We start from the raw sequence: 16,803 nt of genomic DNA, 5'->3' as shown, positions 1-16,803 counted from the left end.
AGTAGAGATGATGACGTTTTGGGGTCTGGTGTTTCATATGGGCATAGTAAAAAAGCCAGAAATTAGGCAATATTGGAGTACAGATGTTCTGTACAGTACTCCATTTTACCGTATGGCCATGACCCGGACTCGATTTGAGACAATTCTTAAATTTATACATTACACCGATAATGCACAGTGCCCACCCAGAGATGATCCCACCTTTGACCGGCTATTCAAAGTCAGGCCGGTCATTGATCATTTCAGTGCCAAATTTGAAGAGGTGTACATCCCTGAAAAATTTATTTGTATCGACGAGTCCCTTATACATTTTAAAGGAAGGGTTAAATTCCGCCAGTACCTTCCCAGTAAGAGGGCAAGGTATGGCATAAAAATGTATAAACTGTGTGAAAGCACCTCAGGGTACACCCACAGGTTTAGGGTTTATGAAGGGAAGGATTCAAGAATTGAACCGCCAGAATGCCCCCCCTCCCTCGTAGGTGTTAGTGGGAAAATTGTCTGGGATTTAGTGCACCCCTTCCTGGATAAAGGTTATCACCTCTATGTGGATAACTTTTACACTAGCATCCCCCTGTTTAAGGCCCTTGGTTCAAGAGGTACAGCAGCTTGCGGTACTGTGCGCAAGAACCAAAGAGGCCTCCCAAAAACGCACATTGCCCAAGTAATGAGAAGGGGTGAAAGCAGGGGAATATGCAACGAAAATATGTTGTTGGTCAAATATAAGGACAAGAGGGATGTCCTTATACTGACAACAATTCACGGAGACAGTACCACCTCCGTCCCTGTACGAGGTACCAGTACCCACACCTCAAAACCTAATTGTATCCTGGATTACAATAGGTACATGGGCGGAGTGGATCTTTCAGATCAGGTACTGAAGCCGTACAGTGCCCTGCGGAAAACAAAAATCTGGTACAAGAAGGTGGCCGTGTATATCATCCAGATGGCACTGTATAACGCTTACGTGCTATTCCGTTCTACCGGCCAGAGGGGGACATTTATGCACTTTCAAGAGGAAGTCATAAAGGGCCTAATATTTGGGAACCAGCAGGCAGAGGGCCCCAGTACTTCTAGTACTGGCCCCCGTATTGTACCAGGGCAGCATTTTCCTGATGAAATCCCCTCCACTGGAAAAAAGGGCAGGACACAAAAAAGGTGCAAAGTTTGCTATAAAAAGGGAATAAGAAAGCAAACTATTTTCCAGTGTGACACTTGCCCCGACAAACCCGGCCTATGTATAAAGGAGTGTTTTAAAATATACCACACATCTATGGAATATTAGGTTCATAATTTCACCGTGCTTCGGGGGTCTTGCTAATGCCACATAGCACCCACCATTCATTCCACCAGAATCTGAGCCGCAAAATCCAAAAATCACTCCTTCCCTTCTGAGTCCTGCCATGCACCCAACTGGTATTTTTTGGTCACATGTGAGGCATTGCCGTACTTGGGAGATATTGGGGCACAGATTTTGGGGTGCTTTTTCTCCTTCATTCCTTGTGAAAATGAAAAATTTTGAGCCAGAACTGCATTTTTGTGTAAAAAAATTTAATTTTTCATGTTCACTGCCCAGTTTTATCAAAATTGGTGAAACCCCTGGGGGTTTGAAATGTACACTATACCCCTAGATGAATTCCCTGAGGGGTGTAGTTTGCAAAATGGGGTCACTTGTGGGGGGGTTCCACTGTATTGGTGCTTTGGGGGTCTTGCTAATGCGACATAGCACCCACCATCATTCCACCAGAATTTGTGCTGCAAACTCCAAATATCACTCCTTCCCTTCTGAGTCCTGCCACTTTTTGGTCACACATGAGGCATTGCCGTACTCGGGAGAAATTGGGGCACAGATTTTGGGGTGCTTTGTCTCCTTCATTCCTTCTGAAAATGAAAAATTTTGAGCCAGAACTGCATTTTTGTGTAAAAAAATGTAATTTTTCATTTTCACTGCCCACTTGTATCAAAATTGGTGAAACCCCTGGGGGTTTGAAATGTACACTATACCCCTAGATGAATTCCCTGAGGGGTGTACTTCGCAAAATGGGGTGACTTGTGGGGGGGTTCCACTGTATTGGTGCAACATAGCACCCACCATTCATTCCACCAAAATCTGTGCTGCAAAATCCAAAAATCACTCCTTCCCTTCTGAGTCCTGCCATGCACCCAACTGGTATTTTTTGTTCACATGTGAGGCATTGCCGTACTCTGGAGAAATTGGGGCACAGATTTTGGGGTGCTTTTTCTCCTTCATACCTTCTGAAAATGAAAAATTTTGAGCCAGAACTGCATTTTTGTGTAAAAAAATGTAATTTTTCATGTTCACTGCCCACTTGTATCAAAATTGGTGAAACCCCTGGGGGTTTGAAATGTACACTATACCCCTAGATGAATTCCCTGAGGGGTGTAGTTTGCAAAATGGGGTCACTTGTGGGGGGGTTCCACTGTATTGGTGCTTTGGGGGTCTTGCTAATGCGACATAGCACCCACCAAAATTCCACCAGAATCTGAGCTGCAAAATCCAAAAATCACTCCTTCCCTTCTGAGTCCTGCCATGCACCCAACTGGTATTTTTTGGTCACATGTGAGGCATTGCCGTACTCGGGAGAAATTGGGGCACAGATTTTGGGGTGCTTTTTCTCCTTCATACCTTCTGAAAATGAAAAATTTTGAGCCAGAACTGCATTTTTGTGTAAAAAAATGTAATTTTTCATGTTCACTGCCCACTTGTATCAAAATTGGTGAAACCCCTGGGGGTTTGAAATGTACACTATACCCCTAGATGAATTCCCTGAGGGGTGTAGTTTGCAAAATGGGGTCACTTGTGGGGGGGTTCCACTGTCTTGGTGCTTGGGGGGTCTTGCTAATGTGACATAGCACCCACCAAAATTCCACCAGAATCTGAGCTGCAAAATCCAAAAATCACTCCTTCCCTTCTGAGTCCTGCCATGCACCCAACTGGTATTTTTTGGTCACATGTGAGGCATTGCCGTACTCGGGAGAAATTGGGGCACAGATTTTGGGGTGCTTTTTCTCCTTCATACCTTCTGAAAATGAAAAATTTTGAGCCAGAACTGCATTTTTGTGTAAAAAAATGTAATTTTTCATGTTCACTGCCCACTTGTATCAAAATTGGTGAAACCCCTGGGGGTTTGAAATGTACACTATACCCCTAGATGAATTCCCTGAGGGGTGTACTTTGCAAAATGGGGTGACTTGTGGGGGGGTTCCACTGTATTGGTGCAACATAGCACCCACCATTCATTCCACCAAAATCTGTGCTGCAAAATCCAAAAATCACTCCTTCCCTTCTGAGTCCTGCCATGCACCCAACTGGTATTTTTTGTTCACATGTGAGGCATTGCCGTACTCGGGAGAAATTGGGGCACAGATTTTGGGGTGCTTTTTCTCCTTCATACCTTCTGAAAATGAAAAATTTTGAGCCAGAACTGCATTTTTGTGTAAAAAAATGTAATTTTTCATTTTCACTGCCCACTTGTATCAAAATTGGTGAAACCCCTGGGGGTTTGAAATGTACACTATACCCCTAGATGAATTCCCTGAGGGGTGTAGTTTGCAAAATGGGGTCACTTGTGGGGGGGTTCCACTGTATTGGTGCTTGGGGGGTCTTGCTAATGCGACATAGCACCCACCAAAATTCAGCCAGAATCTGAGCTGCAAAATCCAAAAATCACTCCTTCCCTTCTGAGTCCTGCCATGCACCCAACTGGTATTTTTTGGTCACATGTGAGGCATTGCGGTACTCGGGAGAAATTGGGGCACAGATTTTGGGGTGCTTTGTCTCCTTCATTCCTTGTGAAAATGAAAAATTTTGAGCCAGAACTGCATTTTTGTGTAAAAAATGTAATTTTTCATTTTCACTGCCCAGTTGTATCAAAATTGGTGAAACCCCTGGGGGTTTGAAATGTACACTATACCCCTAGATGAATTCCCTGAGGGGTGTAGTTTGCAAAATGGGGTCACTTGTGGGGGGGTTCCTAAATTTTAGCATCTTATGGTGCCTAGAAACCTACATGGTGCCTAAAAAATAATCTCATAAAAAGGAGGCTCCAAAATCAAGTAGGTGCTCCTTCTATTATGAAGCCTGTGGTTTGGTCAACGTGCACACTAGGGCCACATATAGGATATTTTTGAAAACAAAAGAATTGGGGGAATCAATTTTTAGTCACATTTCTCTAGTAAAATGTACTGTGTTCCTTAGAAAAATGTATTAAAATTGCAAATCTGCAAAAAAAATGAAATTTTGAAATTTCACCTACACTTTGTTTTAATTCCTGTGAAACACCTAAAGGGTTAACAAACTTCCAAAATGCTGTTTTGAATACTGTGAGGGGTGCAGTTTTTGAAATGGCATCATTTATGGGGGTGTCTCACATACAAGTCCCTCAAAGTCATATCAGAACTGAACTGGTCCCTAAAAAAATCAGTGTTTGAAATTTTCTTGAAAATTTGAGAATTTGCTATTCATATTGTAAGCCTCCTAGTGTCCAAAAAAATTAAAAGGAAGTTGAAATAATGATGGAAACATAAAGTAGACATATGGTCTATGTTAGTTATTAACTATTTTGAGTGGTATGATTATTTGTCTCACAAGCAGAAAATTTAACATTTTGCAAATCGCTAAATTTTCCATTTTTTCACGACATTTTGGTATTTTTCACAAAAAAACACAGACTGTATCGACCCAAATTTACCACTAATTTGAAGTACAATGTGTCACGAAAAAACAATCTCAAAATCACTGGGATAAGTAAAAGCAAAAAAAAGTTATCCCCACTTAAGTGAGACATGTCAGATTTGAAAAAAATGGCTCTGTCAGGAACGCAAAAACTAGCTCTGTCAGGAAGGGGTTAATACAGTGAGAAAACTTCAAATAAAACTAAATATTAGTAAATGTTAAATATTCATTAAAAATTGAATAAATGTTGGAATTTTGGTTATATTTGTATTGAATTATTTATTTATAGTTTCACAACAGATTAAACAATGGTAAGTGGAGGTTGAAATTTGCAACATATAACATATAGTTCTTGAAAATTTTGTAACATTTAGTTAAATATGTCAGAAATCAGCTTTGAACGAATAACTTTGCCCTTTGCAGTTACAAGTTTATTTACAGTAGGCCTAAAGGAGCAATCATCCTCTGGTTGTAATTTCCACTCTTTGACATTTACATTAAATTTCAAGCAGATATTGTGTAAAATGCAGCACACAGTAAACATTCGGCAAATTTTGTCAGCTGAATACATTAGAGAACCGCCAGTTTTCGATAAACAACGGAATCTACTTTTTAAAATTCCAAAAGCCCGTTCAATAACTCCTCGTGTTAATGCATGTGATTTGTTGTATTTTTTTCCCGCTATCCCTTTAGGGTGTGAAACAGGGGTAAGTAACCAAGGACGGCAACCGTATCCGGAATCACCTGTCAAATGTAAATGTTAGAAAATTTCCACTCATAATTTGCAATACAAAACAACTTGAGATACTATAATTACTCTGTTACAGTAGTACATTAATTCATGAGATTAATAAGTCTATTGGTACATTTTTCCTAAAACGGCGGCTACAAATAAAATCTTGTGCCGTCGTGTGTTAAAAATGAAGTTGGTCGCGTCTGGCCCATAACTAATGGGCCGAGACGCGTTCGAAATTGCCGCGGCAACCCAGCGATTCCCCCATTGGAATCAATGTTAAATGAGTTCCCATTCATTTCTAAGGAGATATTGGTCTGGTCGCAAGCAGCGATATCTCCATAGGAATTAATGGGAACGCATGTAACATTGGTCGCGACCCATAGGAAACAATGGGTTTGTAACTTTTTTTTATCAAAGTATGTATGTAATATGTCAAATTAATCGCATGTACCCCACAAAAAAGGATAAATGTCTCCCCTGTCCCCCCCATGTCTCCCTTCATTGTCAACGCCACCCCCAGTATCCACGTGTTACCGGAGCGTACGAGCGCAGAGAGCCTGCGAGAGGCGGCGGTACGTGTTCTACAAATAATTTCATGAGGCCACTATCCACGTTGGCGTGAAGTTGAGAATATAAAGTGTGGCGAGCGCAGCGACCCACTGAGCCTGAAGCGTGGCGAGCGCACGCGGACACCTTCACAGGTATGCGCGTCCCCTTGCAGGCTTCACATGTGTCTGTCTCCCCTTGCGGGGCTCGCTATGCTCACCTACCTTTGGTGCCTCGCTGCGCTCGCCACACTTTATATTCTCAACTCCATGCCAACGTGGATAGTGGCCTCATGAAATTATTCGTAAGAAGCGTACTGGCGCCCCTCGTGGGCTTGCTATGCTCCTACGCTTCGGGTCCACGTAGATAATGGGGGTGGCGTTGACACTGAAGGGAGACATGGGGGGGACAGGTGGGACATTTATCCTTATGTGGGGGGTACAGGCGAATAATTTGACATATTACAGGCATAGTTTGATTAAATAAAGTTAAAAACCCATTGTTTCCTATTTGAAAAACGCAGGAATCGGCGAACTCGCACGATCGCAGGCCGTTATTAACGGTCGCGACTCCCGCAATTCCGGCGATTTTTTTTTTTTGATAAACACCCACAAAAAACCTTGTAAAATACAGAAAATCGGTCAGTCACATACTATAAAATAATTTATGCAACCTACCCGCGATTGCCGCCGTTCTAGGACACCAGTACCAGATTATTTAAAGTAATAACCAAAATCATCAAAAATGAAATAGTAACGTAGGGTATGCCCATATGTAGATGATGACATCATATAGAGGCCTCTTATCTTTCATAACGCAAAATATATTATAATATTGTTCATGGATCTAACAATATATACCATGATTAGATGTGTTGGCCAGGGGGTGGTAATAATCATATTGCATCAAATTTTAATTGTTTTGTATATATTTGTAAATAAGCCCAATAAGATTACTACTATTTCATAAATATTTCATTTAAAAATTATTTTATGAAAAAAAAATCTATGTAAAATTTTCAACTTATTTAAAAGTAATGTAGATATATTTTTATAAAGTTTTCATTTATGGTAGTCAATCTTAAATTTTAAGTTTTTTAAGTCACAGGTCAACTTGTTGGACAATTTTATCTTATTTAAAAATTTACAAACTCAAAATCGGACATCAATTAAATATATACTTTCTGAGTACTGTAAACTCACCAAGTAGCCACCCATCAGGAAAATCCTCATTTTCAAATTTTAAAAACAAATTTGAATTTTTTAAAATATGAGAGTCGTGTGCTGATCCTGGGAATGCAGCGTATACATTTAAAAATTTGGTGCTAGAATCGCATACTGCTTGAAAATTCATCGAATGAAAATTTTTTCTATTCCTAGACGCCTCTTCTAAATCATGAGATGGACAAAACTGAATGTGTGTGCAATCTAATGCACCTACAACGTTAGGAAACTTGGCTATTTTGTAGGGATCCGATATGAATTCCCGGCGGTCGGGATCCCGGCGGTCGGAATCCCGACAGTGGAATCCCGACCGCCGAAATCCCGACAAGGGGGGGACATGGATCGCCCCCCCTTGCGGGCTCGCTGCGCTCGCCACGCAGCGGGCCCGGTGCCTCGCTACGCTCGGCACGCTATTTTATTCTCCCTCTATGGGTGTCGTGGACACCCACGGAGGGAGAAAGTTTCGGGATTTCGGCGGTCGGGATTCCAGTGTCGGGATTCCGACCGCCGGGATCCCGACCGCCGGGAAATTAACCGCATCCCTTTTGTAGAATCCTTGCTTAAGATTAATCCAACCTTCAGCAGTGTTAGGGAAAGAGATATAATCAGATGTGTGCTTTAGGATAGCAGATAGAACTTTGTCAAAAAAGCGACTAAATGTTGACTGGCTAATACCTCCAACTTCTGAAACTGTACTTTGTATCGATCCAGTGGCTAAAAAATGTAGAGTTGCGAGTAATTTGGATAAACCGGTAATTGCAAAGCTTCTTTTGGTTTTTGGGTCTATGTCTTTCCGTATTTTATTGTACAATTCTAGAATGGCTACACTTGGCAATCGATATAATTTCATTATTGACGATTCACGTCTTCCAAGTAGAGTTCTTCTTTGTTTGAATATTCTTTGACGTCGCTTTAGATACCTTGGGTTATTTCTTTTTTTAAAATACTGTTTAATTGTTTTTGTCTGATTCCTAGCCATAAATATTCTTAAAACAAGATGGAGGATTTTCAATGTAAAATCCATCTATATGATAGAAATGACATGCATGTAAAAACACCATAATAAATTACCTTAATCAAATATGATCTTAGATAACTAAAAATTTAAAGAAAACTTAGATATAAAGTAATTGAGTAGATTTAATTGAAATTCCCATATACATCAACACCACATCCCCAGCAAAGTTGCTTTTTCTGTAATGACAACCGAAAAAAAAGAAATTGTAGGAGTATTATAAGCTTGATTTTTCTCACCCATTATATGTTATCAATACATTTTACCATACAGTAGCCCATTGTTGTAACAAAACTTCTTTTCAAAAAGGCTCATATACATTAGGTGGGAGTTGACTTTTCCAAAAAGTTGGATAATGTATGAGAGCTACCCCAGCTGCTCCCATGGAGATGTGGCAATTAATAAACAAGTTTTTTCATGGGATAAATCTCAACCTATTCAGCCCATGTTAAATCCTGGGGTGCTGCAGCTGGTGCGTGGTCTTGCCTATGGTCTCTGGGGTGCATGGTACGGGGTTCTCCAGAAACACTGCGATGGACAGCGGCAGCAATGTTCAGCACAAATAAATAGAAATGTCATTCGCTAATTGGCTAGGAAAGTGAGCATTCTCAACCAAACAGCAACCTTGCTGCTGATTATCTGGGAGCACCCTCTCCCTCAACCAACCAGCGGCCAGGCTATGATTTCAATTGTTTTAAACACTTAAGCCGCTGACCAGAATAGTTTTTAAGGTGCCACATGGACTCTGCAATGCCTTTCAAAGTTATGTTGTTGGATGTGCAACAGGTCTGACTACCCTACAAAGATATGATGAGCATGGGACCGAGGATCCAATGTGAGGGCGCCCATACACAAGTCGATTTTTATCCTATTTTGAGTTGATTCTTCCAAATTTTCTCAAATAGGGCCAAAATCAGCTACTGCATATGAGACATAAATCATCACGCCTTTATCAAAACCCATCAATGGCCCATCGATCTGTCTTCTTTATCATCCTGAATGGAATGCATTGACCTTGAAAGGTAATACACCTTCCCCGAAGGTGCACTTCACAAAATGGACTTTTGGTCCAATTTTGGACAAATCCTCAGTTTCTGTGCAAAATTTCTCCAAAAAACGCATAGTAAATGGGTGTCCGCAGTTCCGATGTGATGACCCACAATTGACTTCTGAGTCTGCTTTTTTGACCTGCTACATGGACAACCACCCAAGTTTAGACTGGAGTGCAGGGTCACTGCAACTCGATAAGTATTGCAAAAGTCTACAACACAATTGTACAACACAATCCAAATCCAGGTCCGGCCACTGATTGGCTGCAGGAGAGAGCGCACCCAGCCAATGAATGGCAAGGTCGTTGTAAGTTTGAGAGCGCTCCCTTTCTCAGCCAAACATTACCTAAAATAAAATTTGAATTGTGTTCAATAATGCCACAAGTGTTTATTGAGCCCTTGTAAATTTATTTGTTGTTTAAAGAGATATATACTATAAATTCACATTTAGCTGCAAATATTGGTTGAAAAATAGGTCCATTTTAAATTTAACAATACATAATTGCTATTTTTCTAATATCTAAATGCCAAGAGCAAGATGTAATAAACTGAAAATGGTAAAACCCCAGTTTAAGTACATTTTCAAATGTAACAAAATATACACTGCAACATAGTTGGAGATATCCTATACAGGTTACGGATCCATATAGAATCCAATGGCCTTATTTCCATCATCTCTGACGCAAACCCGCTGCCTTAGACAAACACCCCCCCCCCTTACCTTCCTCCATGGTCCACCTCGACCCTGGAAGGTAGACTCCCTCCTAATTCCAGTGAAGCAGCCAGACCATCCTTTCAGCTGCAGGGGAAAGGAGGAAGCATCGGACACAGCCTGCTTATTTGTCCCTGGTGTGAGGGGATGAGGGGAGACACCAGCGGCAAGTAGGTTGCATGAACCCCCCTGCACACCACAGTACTGGTACCGTGGTAGGTCTCCATAAACACACCGCCATGACAGAGGTTTGGTGCCACAAATGCGCTGCCATCACAGCCGTCACCCTGAGAAGGGCAGCAAATGGTGGCGTTGTATTAATATACATTGTAGACCTTCGCAGTTGTAATGCCACAATGCCAGCGCATATGTACTAACATATGCGGCTGGCATCTCGCTGCAATGACGGAGCCCCCCTCACAATACCTGTGCTCTGGTGTTTGGGGGGAGCCCCCAAATCTCCCAAACACTCCCTAACGCTGTTGTCTCCCCTCACGCTGTGGCACCTCCTCCCTCCCCCTGCAGCCGGAAGGATGTCTAGCTGCTTCACTAGGGGGCTTACCTACTTGGGTCACAGAGGACCTGCAAGAAGGTAAGCCCAAGGAAGGGGGAGAAGGGGGGACAGCGAGCGGCGATGGAAGCCTATAGGATTCTATAGGGTATTGCCACCCAGAGGTGTTGATACCCTCCATTGCGGTATCAATTTAGACATAAAGGAAAGTGCAGAAAAAACAGGGTTTAACCACATTTTCCTTTGTATACATCCCCCCCAAAAGGTGAAATGCTTCCACTGCTTAATAGACCTACTATCCAACAACACATGGTGTTGACTAAATATTATTTGTGGTATTGACTATATTATATATAAATATATGGCAGTAAGAAATAATAAACATAGCTGCCATTCACCTCCACGTCTTGACAAAGCTTCCACTAATAAACTAAAATATGCAACTGACGATGTGGTGCGCTGAAGGAGACCCCTGTTATTTGGTTTGCAGTGTTGTCCTTCCTTTTCTGCAAGCTGTCGGCGTCTCCCTGCGTCTCCTCCACCACCCTGCAACTGGATGTCCTCAAAGCTGTGACACCTGTTGACAGAAGGAGACCCATTGATGGAGGACTAAAGGGAGGGGGGCGCACGGGCAGCTGAAGCAAGCAAAAATAGAAGCCCAAAGGAATCTATCACCACCCACCGCAATCACGTCGCCTTGCCTAACCCCCCCTTCTCCCCCTCCCTCGGACTTACCTTCTTGCAGGTCCCCCAGGACCCTTGGAAGGTAAGCCCTTCCTTCCCCTAGTGAAGCAGCTAGACATCCTTCAAGGCTGCAGAGGGAGGGAGGAGGCGCAGGGCACAGCCTGGTTTGCTGACTCCGCCGAAAGGGGAGACACCAGCGGCAAGAAGATGACGACCCACCCCCCCAAAACCAGAATAGGGTTTATTCCAAGCAGACAGACTCCTGCCGGATGGTGAAATCTTGGACGGGCAGGAGGACGTGCCAGACTGAGCAGTTTACAATGGAGGGGTTAGCCACTGCCCGGCAGCTGTCCCCTCAATTGGTGGGATCTTGCTGCAACCGGACAGCTGGGCCGTGGCCATCCCATGTGAATGGACACATTAGTGTTCATTGACAAATAATTAGTACGGCATGGCTTTTGCCCATCCGGGATTTCACCATCTAGCAGGAGCCTGACTGTGAGAAATAGCCCTAAAAGTATAGGGGCCCATTTTTCAAACATTATTTGCGGCAAAATCCCCAAAATCATGCGTTTTCGGGGTTTAGTCGCAAATAATAAGTATCCCTGTAATGTATCAAAGGGGGACAGCAGCAGAGATCTCCGATCCCTGCAGCTATCCCCCTGCAGCGCCGCCAGAACGCATCCCCCATAGGTTTCTATGGGGGATGCAAAGCTGCCCGATGTATCAACATTGGGCAGTCCGGCTTCACACCCCTAGGCTATCACCATTCTGATATGCCGATAGCCCATTGTGGCCTATGGCTACATATTGCACTGCCCTGTTGGGCAGTGCGAAAGGAGGGGGTCAGCGCATAAGCGCGCATGTTCAGACCCCTTCGCCTTCCGGGTAGGGTATCGCAGGGACGGGCTCCTTTCGGAGCCCTTTCCCTGCAGTCCCCGGGATGATACATCACAGGGATATCATCGCATTTTACAATGCGATGCTGGCCGAAAATATTCTGCCCAGATCACATTGTAAATACAATCCATGATAATTGCGACCCACAGTGTACATGTGCTCTGGCATTGCGGAGTTTGCGGTGTAAAGGGCAGCAATTTATATTAATACATCCCACCCATTGGTAGATGATGGAGGCCCCCCCCCCCTAAACACACCAGAGTACTGGTATCACAGGGGGGCTATGTCACGGCACCGCAATGCCAGCCACATATGTTAGTTCATATGCACTGGTATCGCGGTGCTTCAGCTGCGAAGAGTGGCGATGTATATAAATACATCCCGCCCTCAGATTTTATAAAAGATATTTATAGATGTAAATATGTATATATCTCCATATGTTATCCGCCACTCGCAGTGTAAATGCTGTTAACCTGCTCCAGGTGCCCTCCAAGGGCCTGTCTGTGGCCAATATGCTGGGGAAATTAGCGGCACTCAGGAGTCCTCTGTAAAGTGTTAATAAAGGAATTGTAAGGGCGCCCATACACGAGACGATTTTGGTCCGATTTTGGCCAGATCCGATGGAGCCAAATCTCCCTGGGAGCTGCCGGAGGGGAGCTCCCATACATTAGGTCCGACTTGTCTGTTCAGACAAGTCGGCTAATGTATGGGCACCTTAATGCTTTACAGAAGACTGCTGAGTGCTGCTAATTTGCTCAGTGTGTATTTATATATATATATATATATATATGTATGAGAGTCCGCACTCAAGGTAACTTGTTATCATAGGGGGTGCTCCAACAGATGAATGAACATCATAAGGATATAGAGATATAGAGAAATGGGCACTCACCAAGGTCTTAAATTCAGCAAAAAGATTTATTCATGAAATGAGAGTACATCCATCATACCCAACCAATAGGCAACCTGGTATCCATCCATGGATGGATACCAGGTTGCCTATTGGTTGGGTATGATGGATGTACTCTCATTTCATGAATAAATCTTTTTGCTGAATTTAAGACCTTGGTGAGTGCCCATTTCTCTATATCTCTATATATATATATATATATATATATATGTTTTGGGTGTGGGGGGCGGCGGCACTCGGCGGTAAAGAATAGTGACTCAACAACAGGGTAGGTGAGCCAACGTTCCAAAGCCACATTGGACTTTTTTATCAAGGCAAAAGTGAGTAGGTACCTTGATAATAAAAGCCATATGATCCATATATGAGTCACTATTCTTTACCGCCGAGTGCCGCCGCCCCCCACACCCGCTACATATGCAGACCTTTCACCAGGTCCACACAGGAAGGCAGCAGCCTAACCGATCTCTGCACCCCAGCCATCTGGATTGAGCCGCTAACCCACTTCATATATATATATATATATATATATATATATACATACATATACATACATATATATATATATATATATATACACATACATCCTCAAAACTATTGTAATTAAAAAATATATATATATATATATCTCTATCTATATGTGGTTGCCCGCACTTGTGCAATGTATATTCCCAGCATGTGTGCCGCACTCCAAAGTTACTTCACTTTCAAGTGTGGCACACACGCTGGGAATATCTATATGTGTATATATATATCTATATATATCTATATATATCTATATATATATATATATAGATAGATACAAATATATATATATATATATAAATAAATATATATATATATATATATAGACACACATATACATATATAAATATATGTCTCTATATATATCTATATATATATATATATATTTATGTCTACATATCTCTCCCTATATATATATATATTAATATATATATATATGTATATATATGTATATATATCTATATATATATATATATAAAAACACTCTTACACAACACCAACTAGGGAATATACTTTAAGTTTCACTACTACACACTCTATCGCCAGTCTGGGGTGGCGTATATCACTATTAACGTGCCCCCTCACGGATGCTCTTGTTACATAAGAGCCCGCGATCTGTACACTCTTTTCTATGGGAGTGAGGTGACGAACATCAATTCTCGCGCTATTTCCCGCGACGAGAAAGATGCGAGTTTTTTTCAACAAAACTTTATTGTTACATACGCGAACAAGAAGCCGCGGCGGAAAATGGCAAACTCCGCCGCGGCAAAGGTTAGTACATCCCGCCCTTAATGACTTCTCCCAGTTTATTTTCTAGATGATCCGTTCTCTCACCCAGTGCGTCTACAGATTGCTGGCAGGTTTGTAGAGCAGTTTTAAATTCTGCAGTAATATCTTGTTTAAACGAGGCAAGCAGTTGTTTCATTGTACCGACAGTGAGTGGTGCCTCATCATCTACTGTAGTTGCCAAAGTCCATCTTTGTGACGTGGAATCAGACATGGCAATAGGAGGTGATAGTGCGAGGAAAGGGGGTGAAATGGGGTAGTGGGAAACTTTTTTGCTGCGTAGGGAGCAGGAGCTTTGGATGGATGCTGCTGTCCATCTCCCTGGCCAAGCCACACCCCCATTCCACATCTTTTTTAGGTGAACTGGAATGTGTTCTTTTAAAATAAAGGGTTTTTTTGTGTCAAAAAATCTGTCATTTTAATATGTGAAGGGGCATGCTATTTGCATTCATGTGCTTGCAGCACATAAATATATATTTATTTATTTTTACAAATTACATATGCACAATCGGGACCAGTGCAAGCAGCTCCCACTACAGCGCCCCTGCCAGCTCTCCTGGGAGGGGGGGGGGGGGCAGCTTCTGCTGCCTGTGTCCCCGGGACCCTCCTTCTCCAGCGAGCCCGAGGCATTGATTACAAATAATGCTTTCAAAAGGAGAGTTATCAAAATCAGAACATAAATTTATCAATATCAATATCAATATTCAACATCCATACACGTCTACAAAAATGTATTAACAATATATATATCCTGATTGACTCTGGAATAACAGGGCAAACATTTACATTATGTATTTTTTCATTTCATAATTGTTATATATAATTCAACTTACTTGTTCTGTTGCCATCACAAAAATGATAACTTACAGAATAAAAAATGTATTAACAAAGATACATAAGGATTTGTTTAATTCCCCGGGACTAACAGCACCAATTCCAACCTCTCAGAACTTGTTGATTTTACTTAAAACACTAAGTAAAAAATGCTAAAGCTCACCTAATGGACATTATAAACATCTTATTGAAACTTGAAATTTACAATGGGAAGATGTTATCACCTTATACACCTTTATTCAAATAGAGAAAGGTCTAGAGGCAGTAAGTTATTTTTTTGATACAACAGATTACAGCACTGTCAGAAAAGTTTATTTTTATTTCAATGGTTCTCTTTATTTGCAACAAGTGGGAACTGTGATGGGCACCAGGTTTGCCCCAGCTACAGCACTCTCTTTATGATGTATTGGGAAGATTGAGTTATATGGCAAGATGTAATCTGGGGGCAGACATGTTGACCTAGTTATGTTTTATGGACAATGTTTAATTTATTTGGAAAGGTACCAAACATACATTAGAGGGATTTTGAAATGTTTTCAATAACAATGATTTCAACACCAAATCATATTTTACAATAAGTAAGACATAAATAGCTTTCCTTCAGGCAATATACTAGTCAAAAGAAATTGTTCTGAGGAAACAGTTTGTGATATGCAGATCCAGAGAATGTCCACTCACTTTATAAAGAAGGGTTACTCCAATCCCTTTGAAAAAAAATGGGCCTTTTTTAAACCAATACAATTTCTAGTTTAAAGAGATAGAACAGTTTTTTAAATGCCATTGTTCACTTTTAAAGATGACACAATAGGAAAATTAAACAAAAGAAACCATTTTTATTTACAATAAAAAAAGGCTCCCTCTCTGAAAATCGTGTTAAAAGCAGTCTGGAAGATACGAAAAGACACAGTACCCACAGCCAAGGATTCCACAGATGTAGCATGTGTTTAATGTGCCGCACTGCAATGGGGGATAGGAAACAGCAAGACTTAACAGTAAATGGGAAAATATATCGCATTAATGAATTCATCACTTGTGATTCAAAGAATGTAGTGTATGTCCTAGAATGTAAGAATTGATTATTATATGTAGGACAAACAAGTAGAATGACTAGAACTTTAAAAGGTAGATTATAATATAAGAAAGGCATTGACACACACTGTGCCTTCCCAATTTAAAGAGTTCTAGAACTGTAAACAAAAGTTTATTAAAAATGAGTGCCTAATTGGCATGATTATACCATGTACATAAGTTTATTAGGGAGGAAGGTTGAGACTTTTAATTCATCTCATTTGATGCACATTAAAATTCACTGTACATATTCACAAATTATCCATATTGTTTGCAGATAGAAACCTATATGAGTGAGACAGAAGCCAGTTGCTGAATGTCTCTAAATCTCTGCCTAGGATTAATTCACTGGTTAAACATGAGAGATCATAACTGCGTGTTACTAAGTGCCACATGATTTGTGTCTTATGACAGAGATCATGCTTTCTCTCTTTATCTAACAATTCCACTATGGTCTCCAATGATCCCATATCAGAGCCCGATGCAGATGATTTGCAGGAGTCCTCTCAATTGGCCCCATTACACAAGTGGACAGGGTTTCCAAGGCTAATACCAAATTCCAACAATTTGTCACCTGACGCTAACCCCATCTTTGTGTTTTGGTTCTTTCTGGC

The sequence above is a fragment of the Crinia signifera genome, chromosome 1 (assembly GCF_055691185.1).
Source record: "Crinia signifera chromosome 1, ASM5569118v1, whole genome shotgun sequence".
NCBI classification, from domain to species: Eukaryota; Metazoa; Chordata; class Amphibia; order Anura; family Myobatrachidae; genus Crinia; species Crinia signifera.
The sequence above is the reverse complement of the archived record's forward strand: the minus strand, read 5'-3'. Positions refer to the sequence as shown.